This window comes from Rhinolophus sinicus, chromosome 15 (assembly GCF_057876585.1).
Source record: "Rhinolophus sinicus isolate RSI-liver-muscle chromosome 15, RSI-T2T, whole genome shotgun sequence".
Classification (NCBI taxonomy): Eukaryota; Metazoa; Chordata; class Mammalia; order Chiroptera; family Rhinolophidae; genus Rhinolophus; species Rhinolophus sinicus.
Window position 1 is genome coordinate 15,885,837 of NC_142515.1, and position 14,942 is coordinate 15,900,778.

Consider the following 14,942-nt stretch of genomic DNA (forward strand, 5'->3'; position numbering starts at 1 on the left):
AGCAGCAATGCTGCCTGGAGAGGGGGGACGGAGAGGGTTTTGAGGGCCACAGCCCAGGGGGAGAAGGGAGAGAGGAAAGTCCCTGCCTTTCTGAGCCCACTCTACTTCTGGTCCCTAAGGACAGGAACGCAGGATTGGTGTGCGAAGACCTTTCAAAACGGTGCAGCCCTTTTCTAAGGAGCCATTTGCAGCACCAGGGTCAGTAATGCATCCTTGGCTGCGGAGTCAGACTCGCTCAATTCAAATCCCAGCTCCACAGATCACAAGCAGAATGATTTGAGACTCATTACTTTCCATACCTGAGTTTCCTCATTGATAAATTGGTCTGATGCGATTAAATTGGGAGGAGGAAAAGAATACACCCAAGGCTTTAGAACAGCATCTTGCGTAGTGAGTATGCTGCGTGAACTGTGACATGGTTATCATTTTTTGTAGTAGTAGCTACATCCCCCAGGTGAACCTCTTCCTGGCCCATGTTCCTGTGAAAACCACGTTGCAGGAGAGCATCAAATGTGTAGGTTTGCACACCTCATAGATTACAAAAAAGCTTCAAAGGACTCAGGACAAGAAGGTAGGAGAATTCATCCATCCATTTCTCACGGTCTCGGATCTCTCTGGGTCCGGGACAAAGACAGTGCTGAAGCAATCCAGTTTTCTTGGGTTGGTTGTGTAAAATCAGGGTCAGAGCCATTTTCTGTCTTTTTCGAGCAGAAGCGGGCTTCTTACTACATTTCGGATTGGAAAGAGCATATGATTGAGAATTGGGTCCAAATGTAACCTCAATGGGCCATGTGGTTTGTACAAGTCCCTTCTCCACTATGGGCCTCAGTTTCCCCATCTGTATAAGGAGGAGGTGGCATCAATAATTTAAAGAATCAACCAGCATCAATTGTCCGTTCACCACCTGGTCCTTAAGGTAGGCTTGATATGGCAACTGAACTTCAACAGTGGGCAATACGTTGGGGGTCAGGCCTGGATCAAGACTCAGGCTGGAGAGGTGAGCAATGAGTCAATGACTTTTTTGGTTGTAGGCATCTTAGTAGTTTTGTTTGTGTCTGGGGCAGAGAGAATCATAATGAACATGAGTCTCCTGCCTGATCCTTACCATGGTGCCGTCACAGTGAGACCAATAATAAAGAGCAATCAAAGGGAAGGAATCAGCCATATTCCATCCAGAGGGCTAGTCGTTCTCAGACTGCCTCCTTGCATGACCCTCCAAGGGCTCCTGGAGCGCCTGGTTTTTGGTAATCTCACCTTCTAGAATACAGCTCATGGTGCAGGCCTTGTCAGCCCCAACAGCCTCTGGCAACTCTTCACGTTATCTCCTAGTCCTATGGCTCTTGTCAATCCAGGGGCAGGTGGCCACTCTCAGCGAATGGAGGCGGGCCCAGCTTCCCCTGGATTTCCATTCCCTGAGACCACTGGCTTCTCCTCCACAACAATTTCAGAGCGGGGTTTGAGAAACTCTGTGTTTCAAATGCAGCAGGAGCTCTACTGTCTAGATAAGGCGAGAGAGTTGAGTCTGTTTTCAGTTATCAGAGAATATATCATTCAATAAATCCTCAAACAGAGATTGAGCACTTACCACATACCACATAACAGTAGAGTCACCTTTGAGTGCAAACTAATACTAGATATTATAGGAGCTGCTTTACCCATTTTTATTTCTGATGTTTACAATATCCTTGTGAAGGAGTATAATACACACTTTATAACTGAAGCTCACAAACATTTAAGAATATTCTGGCAGCTGCTATCACCAGGACCTGCCCCAGAAGTATTCTAAGTACAGCAGGAGATGTGAAAAAGTAGGAGGCTTGGTGTCTGCATCATACAGCGTGCACGTCCTGTTGGGGGAACGGGTTGTGGGCTCTGCCTGGCTCTGTCCTGTGCTGCCACTTGATATGTAAATGCCTTTGATAGACAGCATATTATGCAGATTAAGAGACATGAGAATCAGCTCACCGATGCCTAGGGAAGTGAGGGAAGAGAATGGGCTTCCCGCCAGGATAGAGAGAGATGCTCTAAGCAAGGGGAGACCAGGGGAGGGGAGAAAAACAGCACTAGCAAAGGCCACTAACTGTGCCATTCAAGACCTATTTCCTTCCAGTTATCCTGGATGAAGGATGCTGAGGTGACTCATGGAAAAGGAATGAGGAAGCAAATGCCAGGGTGCTCTCTGACTCTTTCAGAGCTGCAGCTGACCTGCAGAACTTGGGGCTGTCTGGATAGGAACATGTTCCAAGGAGGAGGACTGAGAAAAGATTTCAATGATATGTGGTAAGGCTCGAATTAAAGCCAAGTTGGATATTCCTAAGTGACAGCTTTTTAAACATTTCTCAACAAATGTCATTAGTGGTAGAAAATATAAAGATACACTCTCAGTATGTTTACCTGTGTGTATTTTAAAACTTTATGCCACACTTCTGTAATTCTATAAAACATATCCATGTTTGTTTTAATTTATTAATTTCACAGATTTTTTTTGAGCCCCTATTCTGTGTTGGGAACGGTTCTGAGGCACTGAAGGAAAAGCAGTGAACGTAAGTACTATGGTCTGAGTCCTCATAAAGTTGCATTCCGGAGTTTCTTCCCACATTTTGGTAGGAAGTGGTAGTTCCTTGAAGATGTGTGACATCTGTCCTGGGCTTCTTGTACACTCAGTACATTGCCCATGGGGCTTCCCTAGGGTATGCAAGCCCACGCTGAGGAGTAGTGTTCTCAGGAGAGACTGACAAGCCCTGGGAACAGCAAGGACGTCCCCACTTTACTTAAAGAATTGTTCTGCCAAATATGGGGATGGCTCTTCCAAAGCTGCATGTCAATAAAACAGTCTAACTCTCTTCCTCTCCTTTTATCAACAACCGTTAGGAAGAACCAGGACCCTGCTCCCAGGATTACTCATTGTTTCCACATTGTACTTCTACAGGTCATGATGCTCTGGCTGCCAATAACAGAAAATCCAGCCCTGAGTGGCTTGAACAGTAAGTACCACATTCATTATTTCACATAAGAAGAGATGTGTGATGGGGTGGTTCCGAGGTGACTAATTTAGTGTCCCAGCAAGCATTGGGAACCCATATCCATTCCCGCTTTCTTCTATGCCACACTCAGCATGGTGGTTTGCCCTCTAGGCCAGGTCATGGCCCCAAGAAGGCCACTGCATTTTCAACTGTCACATGCAAGTATCAGGAGGAGACAGCATGGCTTGTTTTCTCTATGTACTGTTTGTTTGTTTGTCTGTCTCTTTGTTTTTAGATCGAGGAACCTTACCCAGAATTCCTCTTCCATCTCAGCCAGAACCAAGTCATATGGCAAGTTAAGCAGGATTACCATGATTGGCTGGGATATTTCCCTACACTGGAAGATGAATCTTGGATTAAATTGGGGTCTGTAAGTAAGGAAGAAAGGAGAAATGCCTGCTGGGTGGGCAGTGAAGAGTATCTGACAGCCTGGCTTGCTCTCATACATTGAATTCCAAGATGGTACTACCTGATATCATATAAAATGAAAGCAGTATTGACTGCTTCTTACACACACCATGTGGGATGGTGGGCACTATAAAAGCCATTATTAATTCCACTGGGCCCCAATTCTGGATTTTCTTCAAACCCTTTTCATAATCTGAAATTATTGTGCCCACTTATTTATTATTTTGCCTCTCCAGTTAGAATGCAAGCTCTAGGAGGGCAGCACTCATGTTTCTTTTGTTCATGGTTCTAACATCTCTAGCACAGCACCTTATACACAGTTGGTACTGACTGAATATTTTTGAAGAAATAGTAAATAAATGAATCCCTTACGAGGTACAAGATGGTCCTGAGTCTTCTGTAACCATTCTTCCTACCTTACATTTGGGGAAACTGGCTAATAGATGTTAGGTAATTCACTCAAGTTTACTTGAGGAGCCTATGGCACAATCGAGCTTTAAGCCTAGTGTCAGATTCCAACTTCTTGCTCTGGCCCCAGTGCTATGACCCCTGTCCTTGTGAGAAGACAGTCTTTGATTTAATGAGTCCTCTTTCTTGGGCAGCTGCAAAGCCTTGAGCCACTACTTACCACCATGCTCTCAGTCAGCTCTACTCCTGCACTTCTCTTGGTCTAGAACCTTCTCTATCTCTCTAGGCAGAGCCTCCCCCCCCACACATAGACACATCCATACTCAGTTCAGACTACCCCCCCCCCCACTTCCTTTCTAGAAGTCATCACTCTCCATTTCCTGTCTCCATTGTTCCATCCTCTACCTCTATGTTAACTATTCCACATGCCCAGGTCTGATACCCCCACCCCCACCCCTGCCCAGGGAGAATGTAACTCCTCAAGGGTAGGGACTAACCCCATCACCTTGGGAGGCAACATAGAGTTACGGTTAAAACTTCAGATTCTAGGGCCAGACTACCTGTGCAAATCCCAGCTCCTCAACTTGCTGATGGTATGGTCTCAGGCAAGTTTCTTTACTTCTTTGGGCATGGTTTCCTCCTCTGTAAAAATGGAGATAATAGTGGTATGCAAGGGTTGTTGTGAAGACGGAGTTAATATGTGTAAAACATGTAACGCCAAGCATGTAGCAAGAGCCATGTAAATGTCAACTATCACTTTTCATTTCTCTTCTTTTCTTTCTCCAACGGAGCCAGGCACCTAAAAGATATTTTAAAAATTCCTGCTAACAGGAATCCAGTAATTCTCTGGCTGCTTCCTCAGTGTGTGGTATTTCTCCCCCACTAGACCGCAAACTCCAAGGACAGCCATTGCTCATGTTTTCTCCTTCCTCTGTACCTTTTCAGGGTCTGCCATAGTAGGAAGAACTTGACAGGGACTTAAAAAATCCTTTTGGAAATGAACAAACCAAAAAGGCCTGGGGCTTTGGGGAATATGCTCATTTGAATTTCTTTTCTGCTTTTCCTCTCTCCTTTAATTGCACACCTCCTCTTTCTTCCTGAAATCAGATGAGCCTACACTGATAGTGCCTCAAGCCATTTTCTTAATGCATATGAATTGACTGTAATCCTTTTGTTTTGTGGCTACTGGCAGTTGGTCCGGCAGGTGACTGAGAAGATTTTAATCACTCACAAAATATGGCATTGGATTACAAAATGTCAGCCGTCCACTGCTCTGGAGAGTCATTTATGATGACATTGCAGCCCAGGGAAAGAAACCTTAATTAGCCTTCGGCTGATTTCAGAAACCAGACCTGCCTTGTAATTTACTGCAAAATGAGTATGATTCTCTGATATAAGATCAGTCATAGGACACTGCAATGAGAACATAGACAATGGATCTGTGTACCACAGATTCGTTAAGGAAGCTGGGGCCAGACCCAGCCTCCAACGCACTTGTCTTTGGGAGGACTTGTTTCTTTCTTTCTTTCTCTCTCTCTTTCTTTCTTTCTTTCTTTCTTTCTTTCTTTCTTTCTTTCTTTCTTTCTTTCTTTCTTTCTTTCTTTCTTTCTTTCTTCCTTCCTTCCTTCCTTCCTTCCTTCCTTCCTTCCTTCCTTCCTTCCTTCTTTCTTTCTTTCTTTCTTTCTTTCTTTCTTTCTTTCTTTCAGTTTCAGGTGTAAAAAGCAATGTAATAATTAGACATTTACACCCCTCACAAAGTGATAATCCCCTCCCCCAATCTACAACCTCTCTGATATCGTATATACCTGTTACATGTATTGACTATTCCTGATGCTGTACTCCATATCCCGTGACCATATATATATATATAAAATTTGAGTTGACAGTCATTATTATTCAGCTTTAGCTTCAGGTGTATAGCGCAGTGGTCAGGCATCTGTACAGTCCATGAAGTGGTCTCCCTAATAAGGCAAGTGACCATCTGATACCCTACAAAATCTTTACATTACTGATTATGTTCCCCAAACTATCTTTCATATCCCTGTGGCAATTTTGTGGCTAATTTGTACTTTCTAATCCCCTGACCCTCTCCCCATCTAGCAACCATCAGGTTTTCCCTATACCTCTGAGACTGTTTCTGTTTAGTTTGTGGGAGCATTGTTTCTCATTAGGAATTGACTTTTAAAGGCCACTGGAAGAGGGGCTCCCAACAAGGTTTCATAGTTACCCTTTAATCCACACTCATGTGAGCCCAGAGAGACACATTGGTGAGGGTAAAACAGGAGGGCCGATTCACTTTGCACAGGAAAGTATGTCCCCCAAAAAGGTGACTCTGGAGTCAAAATGAAAAGCATGAGAGCACTGCAGCTGAGGCCATCCCAGGTGGCACTTGCACTCACACTGATACAGTAGACCTCATTAACTTAGAACAGGAATGGCAAATGGGTTTCATTTGGCATGACATTTCTGATAGATTATAGTAGCTGCTGAGAACACTGTGTTCTGAAGGATTCTCCTGCTGCCTTTCAGCTTAAGAAGAAAGAATGCTGTGATCATTCAGCAATGTCTGCTGTGGCAGAGGTGCAGGAATTGACACCGTGTACCAAATGCTTGCCATCCTCCACTTGGAATAATGGGGCCAACGTGGATTTCTGTCTGAAATAGCCAAGTGTCTATGAAGTTCTATTGCATTATTATTTTCAATTACTGTTTCCCGCTGCAAATAGTTAACATAAATCACAAATACAAATACCCAAGTTAGAGCACTTTTTTCAAAGTTTCTAATCAGTAGACTTTCCTATTCCATGTTTCCTTATCATGAGAGCCCTTTTGACAGGGCTGGAAGTGAGACAAACAGGTATATATTTAGGAGCTATCTAGTAACAAAAGAGAGAAACCTAAATTCCAATGTCATTCATGGCAAACTTCCTGAGTAAAACTGCCTTGAAGCAAGCCCAATACACCCACCCTCTACTTCCGTAAGTGGGTTTAGTCAGGTGCTAAAAAGAGAGATCTTGCTCATTCTCACCATTTACTACAAGAATCAGCTGGGGAATAACTTACCTATTTCCTGGGGCTTGAGGTCTGTGTCATTGGTTCAAACAGTAGGAGAGAATCTCAGGACCTGTGCAGGAGGAAAGACCACATCATCAAAGGCTCCCTGCTGATGCTGGCCCAGTGTCAGCTCTGACAGCCGTTTGGCAAATCCATCCCTCTAGCACTGTTCACAATGACAGCTTGAGAGAGGGCTGGGGATAGTCTTCCTTTCCGGAGAGGAGTCAACACATCAAGAGACAACTTCTTTGCACATTTTGTGGAGCTCTGTGGTCTAACGAAAAGGCAACATTGATTCAGGGGAGGGAGAGGATTCCCTGTGCATCTGAGCCCCAAGTGCCAGAGACTGACAGTGACTCTGGAATAAGAACAGTGCAAACATTTCTAAAGACATTTCACTCTTAAGGAATGTAAGATGGGTTTTCTGTGAAACAGCTGCCAGCAGTTTCCCATTCTGGCTGATCGGCTCCCCTTTCTAGCTGATGAAAGCAAGAAGACCTCTTCAGCATCACCAAGAAGACATTTGGAAAACGTCAACTGAAGCAGACTAAATACTAGCTCAGAGAAGTCATCGTCCTGCTCTGGCCTTCCCTACTCTGACATCAGTACATGCAGAATCATCTCTGGTGTCTAACAAACTTCTTGAAGAAAATCTGAACAATTTTTCCATTTCACCTTCTCATGAAGTGGAAATTCTCAAAAGAAAACAAAAAGAGGGAGGACTACAATCTAATTGGAAATTAAGTTAAACTCAATTAATTTACATAAATGCATTGTGTTGCTTTGGTAGTATAATTAATTCTCAGTTTGTGAACTAGTGTTTGTCTCTGCAGACTGTGTCCAAGAATGTGCCACATGAAATTGTTCTGGTCTTGCAGGCAGCCTGGTTTACAGGCCACCAGCAGATGGATTATAAGCTGTTTGAGGACAGAGGCAAGACTGACACTGCTCAGTGGTAGAAACAGGTTTTCACTTGGTAAATATATATAGAGCACCTGCAAAGGGGGACCACAGCACACCCAGAGTGCCCCAAAGTGAATAAAACAGATCAATACCAACCTTCATGGATCCTATATCTGACTGGGAGAGACAGATTAAAAACAAGTAACCCAATCAATAAACAAGATCCTTTCAGGGGGTGACAAATTCTATAACGTACCATAAGAAATAAAATGGTGATACCATGAAAAACAGTGATAGGAAAAGACTTTCGATAGCTGAGAACTAAACGTGATAAGAAGTCAGCCATAATTCCTAACAGAGGGAAGGGTGAGGATAAGGTGCCATCGGTGGCGTGTTCCAAGGACAAAAGCAGACCAGCATAACTGGAGCCTCATAAGTGAGAAAGAAAGACCCGAGAGACTAGTGGAGTTGAACGAGGCTAGAGCATGGTAAAGAGTCTGGGTTTTATTCTAAGTCCAATGAGGTCTTCAGTGAGAATGAAGTGATTTGATAAAAGATCACGCTGGCTTTTATTTAGAAAATAGAATATAGAGAATAAGAATAGGTGCATCTTATATGTATATTCTCATTCTACGTCTGGGGTGGGGACAGGTGAGGAAGTGTTGAGCAAGAGCAAACAGGCAAGAAATGAGCAGGTTATATTAATTGGATATCGGATAAGCTGCTGTAACAAAAATATCCCACAATACGGTAGCTCAGAGAAGATACAAATTGATCTCGCTTTCCTGTAAATCCACAGTTGAGCAGTCCAGGGTTTGCAGGATGGCCCTTGCCCCACAAAATTATCAAGACATAAGCCACTGAGTTGACTCAGACATACCCAACCTATGGTCTCCATCTCTGGTTCCAGGGCAAACTGCTACTCTTAGCTAATCCCATATATGAGCAAGAACACTACACTATAGGGTTTTGAGGAAGCCACGCATTGCTTAGGGCAAAAAGACCCAAATTTTCACTAAAATTCATAGAAAAGGAAGTTTTTCAATGATACAGGTAGAGAGTACAGGGGATTTTTATAGTAGTAAAACTATTCTGAGTGATACCGTGATGGTGGATACATGTCCTACGTTTGACAGAAGTTTATCAAATGTACAACACAGAGAGTGAACCCCAATATAAATTATGGACTTTAGTTAATAGCAATGCATCAATATTGGCTTATCAATTGTAACAAATATGCCACACAAATGCATATGTTAATAATAGGGGAGGGATTATAAGGGAGTATGTGGGAACTCTCGGGACATACTTCCCACTCAGTTTCTCTGTAAACCTAAAACTGCTCAAAAAGGTCTATTAATTAAAAAGTTGTAGAGAAAGAATCACCACTGGTATATGTTTAAATGTGAATGTGTATATACAGGTACATGTGTTCCTGTGGTGAGGGTGGCGAGAGTGGTGTGGTAGAAAGGATCTCCTAGATCTGATGGCAGGAGACCTACTTGACTCACTTCCACACCCCTGTACCTCAGGCCTGGCAGAGTAAAACCAAAAGGCAATCCTGTGGAGAAAATGCCCATCTTTCCTCAGTCAGCATGCTGCCCTCTTCTATAAGATCACTAATTTGGAACTTAGTAACGTTGACCTACCTGAAGGGGCATGTTCATCGACCGGAGACATTTCCAATGGGAAGCACTGTAAATGAGATGTCCTTTCCGTCTTTCATCCCTTCACTTGCAATTCTCCTTTCTGCAATATTGTTGGAAATAACCATCCACCTGTATTCTGTTGGGGCGGGGGGGGGGGGGGAGACACAAAGATGGAGTATGAGAGTAGTCACTGTCTGCCTCTCCCTGTCCTTACCCCAATACAAATAACTGTAAAGGATAATCTATCATGTCTCAAAATATCCCATTTCTTTGCTGTTGTATTATAGCAGGAAGAATGACAGCCCCCAAAGATGACTCTGCCCTAATCCCCAGAACCTGTGAATATGTTCCCTAAATGGCAAAAGGGACTTTGCAGCCATGATTAAATTAAGGAATTTGAGACAGTATCCTGTTTTATCAAGATGGACTCAGTGTAATTATAAGGGTCCTTTCAAAACAGAAAACAATGTGACAATGAAAGTAGAGGGACAAAGACAGAGAATGGAAGATATTATGGTGTTGGCTTTGAAGATGGAGGATGGGCCATGAGCTAAGGAATGTAGGTGGCCTCTAAAAGCCAGAGAAGGCAAGAAAACTGATTCTTCCCTAGAGCACCCAGAAAGAGTGCAGCCCTGCTGACCCATTTTAGGACTTCTGACGTGCAGAACTGTGAGAAAATTAATTTGTGTTTCTTTTAAGCCGCAAAGTTTGTGGTAATTTGTGGCAGCAATTTCAGACACAATAGGAAACTACACAAACCTTCTACCTGGGAATGTGTTATTTCTCGACCATCAAACTATCCAGGTGTCCCTTCTCCTGCTTATCCTTTTCATTCAGCTCCTATCTTAAACCTGTGGCTCCTGGTCTGAGCCCAAACAGAACACATACCATTGTCTTGCCTCTCTAGTCTTAGACTGGCACCATTACTGGCTGGCAGATGAGGGCACTCAATAAGCATTGAATGAATACATGAATGAAAGAAAATTTTGTTTTCCAAATTCATCCCATGCTTAAAAGGAGGTCGTAGGTTTTTTTTTGTTTGTTTTTGTTTTTAGTATTTTGTTTATCAGTTGTGCTGCTTGCTTTAATCTACCTTCTCTCCCATAAGACCCCCCACCCACGTGGTGGCTTCTAGCTATAAGTACACATGGACTCTTTTTCTTGTTTTTGACCTGGTCCCATGATCTGAGTTCTATTTCTGGGCCTCCGGTTCCCAGGACTTCCTGCTGGTAAATGGACATCTCAGCTTCTTTTTAAGTGGGGCTTCAATCTAAACTAGACTCCAGTGGAAAGCTCTATGGGGCCTCCAGATATGTAGCTCTGGGTTGGGGTCCAAAAAGATACAGTGACTGTATCTGGGACAGCCCAGCAGTTAGCATGTGGTACTGATAAAGGAATCCTGGGAGCCGTACCGGCCTATTGGACTCATAAACAGGAATACTGCTCCCCAGTCACAGATTGTATCCCTAACCCAGCTATCCATCTGAGATATGAAATGTCCTAGATCACAAAGAGACCAGGCAACAAATTTCAAGCAGATGAGATCCTAAGATGAAAAAACAAGTCAAAGGATGTCTCCTTCTGAGGATGGATGGGTCATGAAGTCTAAAGGTATACAAAAATATATTGCAAAGGAATTTATAGACCAATAGCTCAACTTCTCTTTACAGCTGGGTAAAGTACTTCTGCTCCCAGGCCTTCGTTTTCTAAAGACCACGTACACAGCAAATGGCTGGGCTAAGTCTTGGCAGCGCCAGTACAACCAGGAGGGCACATTTGTTTTTTAACTCAGAATAAGTCAGAACGCAGTGAGATTATGAAATGATCACATCAACTTTCTAGATTTTAATACCAAGTATTTTCACTTTCTTTTTTTTTGGGGGGGGGTCTTTTGCAAAATAGTTTATTCAAACAAGAACACACACACACACACACACACACACACACAGGAGGAGTGCTACTCCACTGAGATAACAATGGATACATTAAAAATCAGTACTCTTCACCTTCATCTGTCTTTGATTCTTTTTCATGAAGGTGGGAAATGCCAAGTGTCAAATATTTCCAGTTACTTAAGCCCTGCAAGATAGAGCTTTTGCTTCTCTGAGATAACACTGAGCAGGAGACTTCAGAGAAGTCACCATTTAAATGTCCCAAGTTGATTTCCCTTTCGATGGGAACAGAGGAGGAGGAGGAAGATACCAATTAAACAGAACCCTCAGGCACAGACATCTCATTACTGGCATATGTCAGGTGGAAACTGCTCAGGACCACCTCCACTGTGCTAGACCTTATCTCAAGCGATTGCCTGCCTCTTAGAACAACCCCCAGGCTAACTACAGAACGTTATTTCAGTCATTCCAAATGAGACCCCAGTGCCGGTAACCGACATTTGGCATTTCTGTAGGGGTCCATTTAAGACTTGTTTCACAGTCATAAGTAGAAAAACTTATATCTGTTCAAATACAAGAAGAAAATGCCACTTCATGCTCATGCATCTCTATGGAGGATTGGCAGCATCCACTTGATACAGAGAAAAGCACTTGTGGCTTTGTAGTTCTGTTGTGTTCTATTCCAGACAAGCCTCATACAAGGGGGTTCTCCTGGAGCTCAGCTTTAATCTTAAATGACAACCCATGAAATGACTAGAAGAGAGTTCATAGAAAAAGAAATACAGCTCATTAAAAATCATACGGAAAAAGTTTCATCTCACTTGCAATCAAAGATGTTTTAAGTTTACATAACAATGAGATGAACTTTTGTCTATAAGATTTGAGAAGATGTATACATTAGAGCTGGTGAAATTGGGACGTAATAAACATTCTCATATGTTGCTAGTGAGAGTGTTCATTGGTTCCACTTTTTTTAGAAAGAAAACCAGTCATTTATATTGAGACACTTAAAAAAGAACGTTTTGAATGTCACACTACATCTGATGAAGTATTTGAGGGCAGTTACCCAACACTTAGTGCATAAAAATCTTCAAAGCAGTATTATCTACAGCAGCAAAAATAATAAAAATAATAAAAGGAAAGCTCTAAATAGCCCCTAGAAAGTTATGATGTACATATGTGATGGAATATTATGCAGCCCTTAAAAATGATGTATAAACACCATCTCAAAACACTGTAAGATGCAAGTATTGTCATATTAAATAAAAGTATAATTGTGCATATATACATATATATGTATATATATACATGTATATATGTATGTATACGTATATATATGTATATGTATATATATGTGTGTGTGTGTGTGTGTGTATATATATATATATATATATATATATATATATATATATATAAATATGCACACACACACATATATATACAGTATGCTGACAACTTCTGGGAAAAAAAGCCTTGTAGTAATGTAGGCACATCAAAATGCAATTGGGTGGTGCGATTGTGGAAGATGTTTTTGTTCTTACTATTATTTTGCATTTTCCAACTTTCATGATAAGCACATGTTATTTTTACAATCAAAAAAACTATAAATAAAAATAAACTTATGTTTTGAAACATAAGTAAAAATAAAAGTGCAATGAAAATGTAGCCCATTTATACCTCTACTTTAGGGAACATAAACTGTAAGGAAACCCACATCACAATGCATTTTAATCCATATGCAAATAAAACCCTAGTTTTTACATGCAGATATTTATGCATATGGAGAGTCTGGCAGCTGAATCTAATATTTTGATGTGTGCCAATGCTTGCAGAGCTATTAGAAAGAGGATTTGTGATAATCTTATTGGCACAACCCAGAGAACCTTACCTATTCCAGACCTTAACTTGAGCACAAAATATATCATAGAAAGACCAACACCATGGGGTAATTTAGCAATTAATGGTATTGCAGCAAAGGGATAGCAGGATAGTTTCATTTATCTCCGTTTCCAAAGTTCTAATAACAGATTTCTTTGGAGGGTAAGAGAATAAAACACTGCAAGCTAACATTTGCATTGAGAAACACTAAAATGTAAAGAAATGTCTCTTTTGCCATTTTGGAAAGGTTAGGGCAATGAAACACTATAATAAAATGCTTTGGAATCCCACAGAGTAGCATGTATCATGAGACAAACTGTGGCCCTGGAATGGTCCCTCTGCTCTACTGCTGAGATGAGACCCCATTGCAATAGGAGATTTGTTCATGTCAACCACAAACAATTTTGCCCATAACAGATTCAGGAAAATTCACTTCAGAAGATTTGGTTTCAGGAGGCAGTTTTGAATTACCTGCAATGATACTGCCTCATTGAATCTGCTCTGACGTGAGACTTTTGATCATGTGTTTTGCCATAAAACATATAGGGCAAGAGAAGAGAACACATTTTAGGAAGTCTCTAAGGAAAATATCTTTTTTAAAATGGTATTTTGTCTTAAAGTTCCAATAAACAAGTAATATTATGAAATGACACCGGGCTTAGAACAGTAGAACTGAGTTTCAGGGCTAAATTTGCACACACATTGAATACATCAGTGGGTCCACAGCTTTCATCACAGTCTCAAAGGGACCCATAATCCAAAAGTCAATTAAAAGCCAGTTCTCTAAGCAGAGCCAGGATTTGTTTGCAGGAGGGGCCGGATGGCAGCATGCTAGTTGGCAAGCAGTTGCCTTGAAACGGCATGTGTACAGCAAGCACACTCATTTTACTTACACCATATGATACAGATCAATAGGAATGGCAGACTTTTCTAAAGGTGCTTTACATCAGACTAAGAAAATGCTGTTTGTCCATGTTATTACTGTTATTTTCTCCCCAATAGTATTAATACTATTGATATTTGGAGATGAAGGAGGGGCTAGGACACCTTTTGGCTTCATCATTGGCTCCAAGGTGTCAAAATGCTGTTCCATCTGGGTTTGCAAGGTATAGAGAAGATCCAGAGAATGAGGAGCTTCTCCCCAGAAGGCAAGCCCAGGAAACCAAAGGAGCATGAGGGGATAGAAGCACACTACCAGCAAGGCTGAAGAACCAGGCTGATGGGCAACTCAGTTGAATCCAGCCCATCCCATAGCTGCCCCCTTGAAAATCTTCTTACCTCTTTATCTGGTTTCAATTTCATTAAAAAAATAAATAAATAAACAAATAAATAAATAAATAACCGTAGTACTTTACCAGCCAACTCTATGGGGGAGGTGGCAAGAATAAGGCATTGAAAGAACTAAAAAAGATGGCAATAAACTTTACTAGAGAGGAAAGTCTGGTTACATTTACATAATCGTGATGTTTTAAATAATGACAGTCTCCACTTCAGGCTTGGATGTCAACTTTCCTAGAGGTGTTAACATCATTATTCCACAGAAAAACACACAAAAGCAAGAGAATATCATTTCCCAAGCTCTGTTGGGTGATGTGGAAATCAGCATTAACTGAGCTAAGCTAATGGCACACGTTAAATAAGAGATCTTGTTTCCCCGAGGCTTCCCTGGAGAACTGCATTAATTCAGGAAACTTAGTTGGGGGAGAGCAATTCTTTCCTAGAAAGCA

The 14,942-nt window shown here is 41.8% G+C and overlaps 1 long non-coding RNA gene across 1 annotated transcript in view; it reads right to left on the reverse strand.

Annotated features, from left to right (window-relative positions):
• Window positions 1-14,942, reverse strand: part of LOC141572789 (uncharacterized) — a 57,509-nt gene that overhangs the window by 21,004 nt on the left and 21,563 nt on the right. The window contains exons 2-4 of the long non-coding RNA XR_016018813.1: window positions 9,446-9,581; window positions 6,903-6,963; window positions 4,400-4,481 (exon numbers count right to left, since the gene is read on the reverse strand). This is a non-coding gene — a long non-coding RNA (uncharacterized LOC141572789). The remainder of the gene's footprint in view (window positions 1-4,399; window positions 4,482-6,902; window positions 6,964-9,445; window positions 9,582-14,942) is intronic.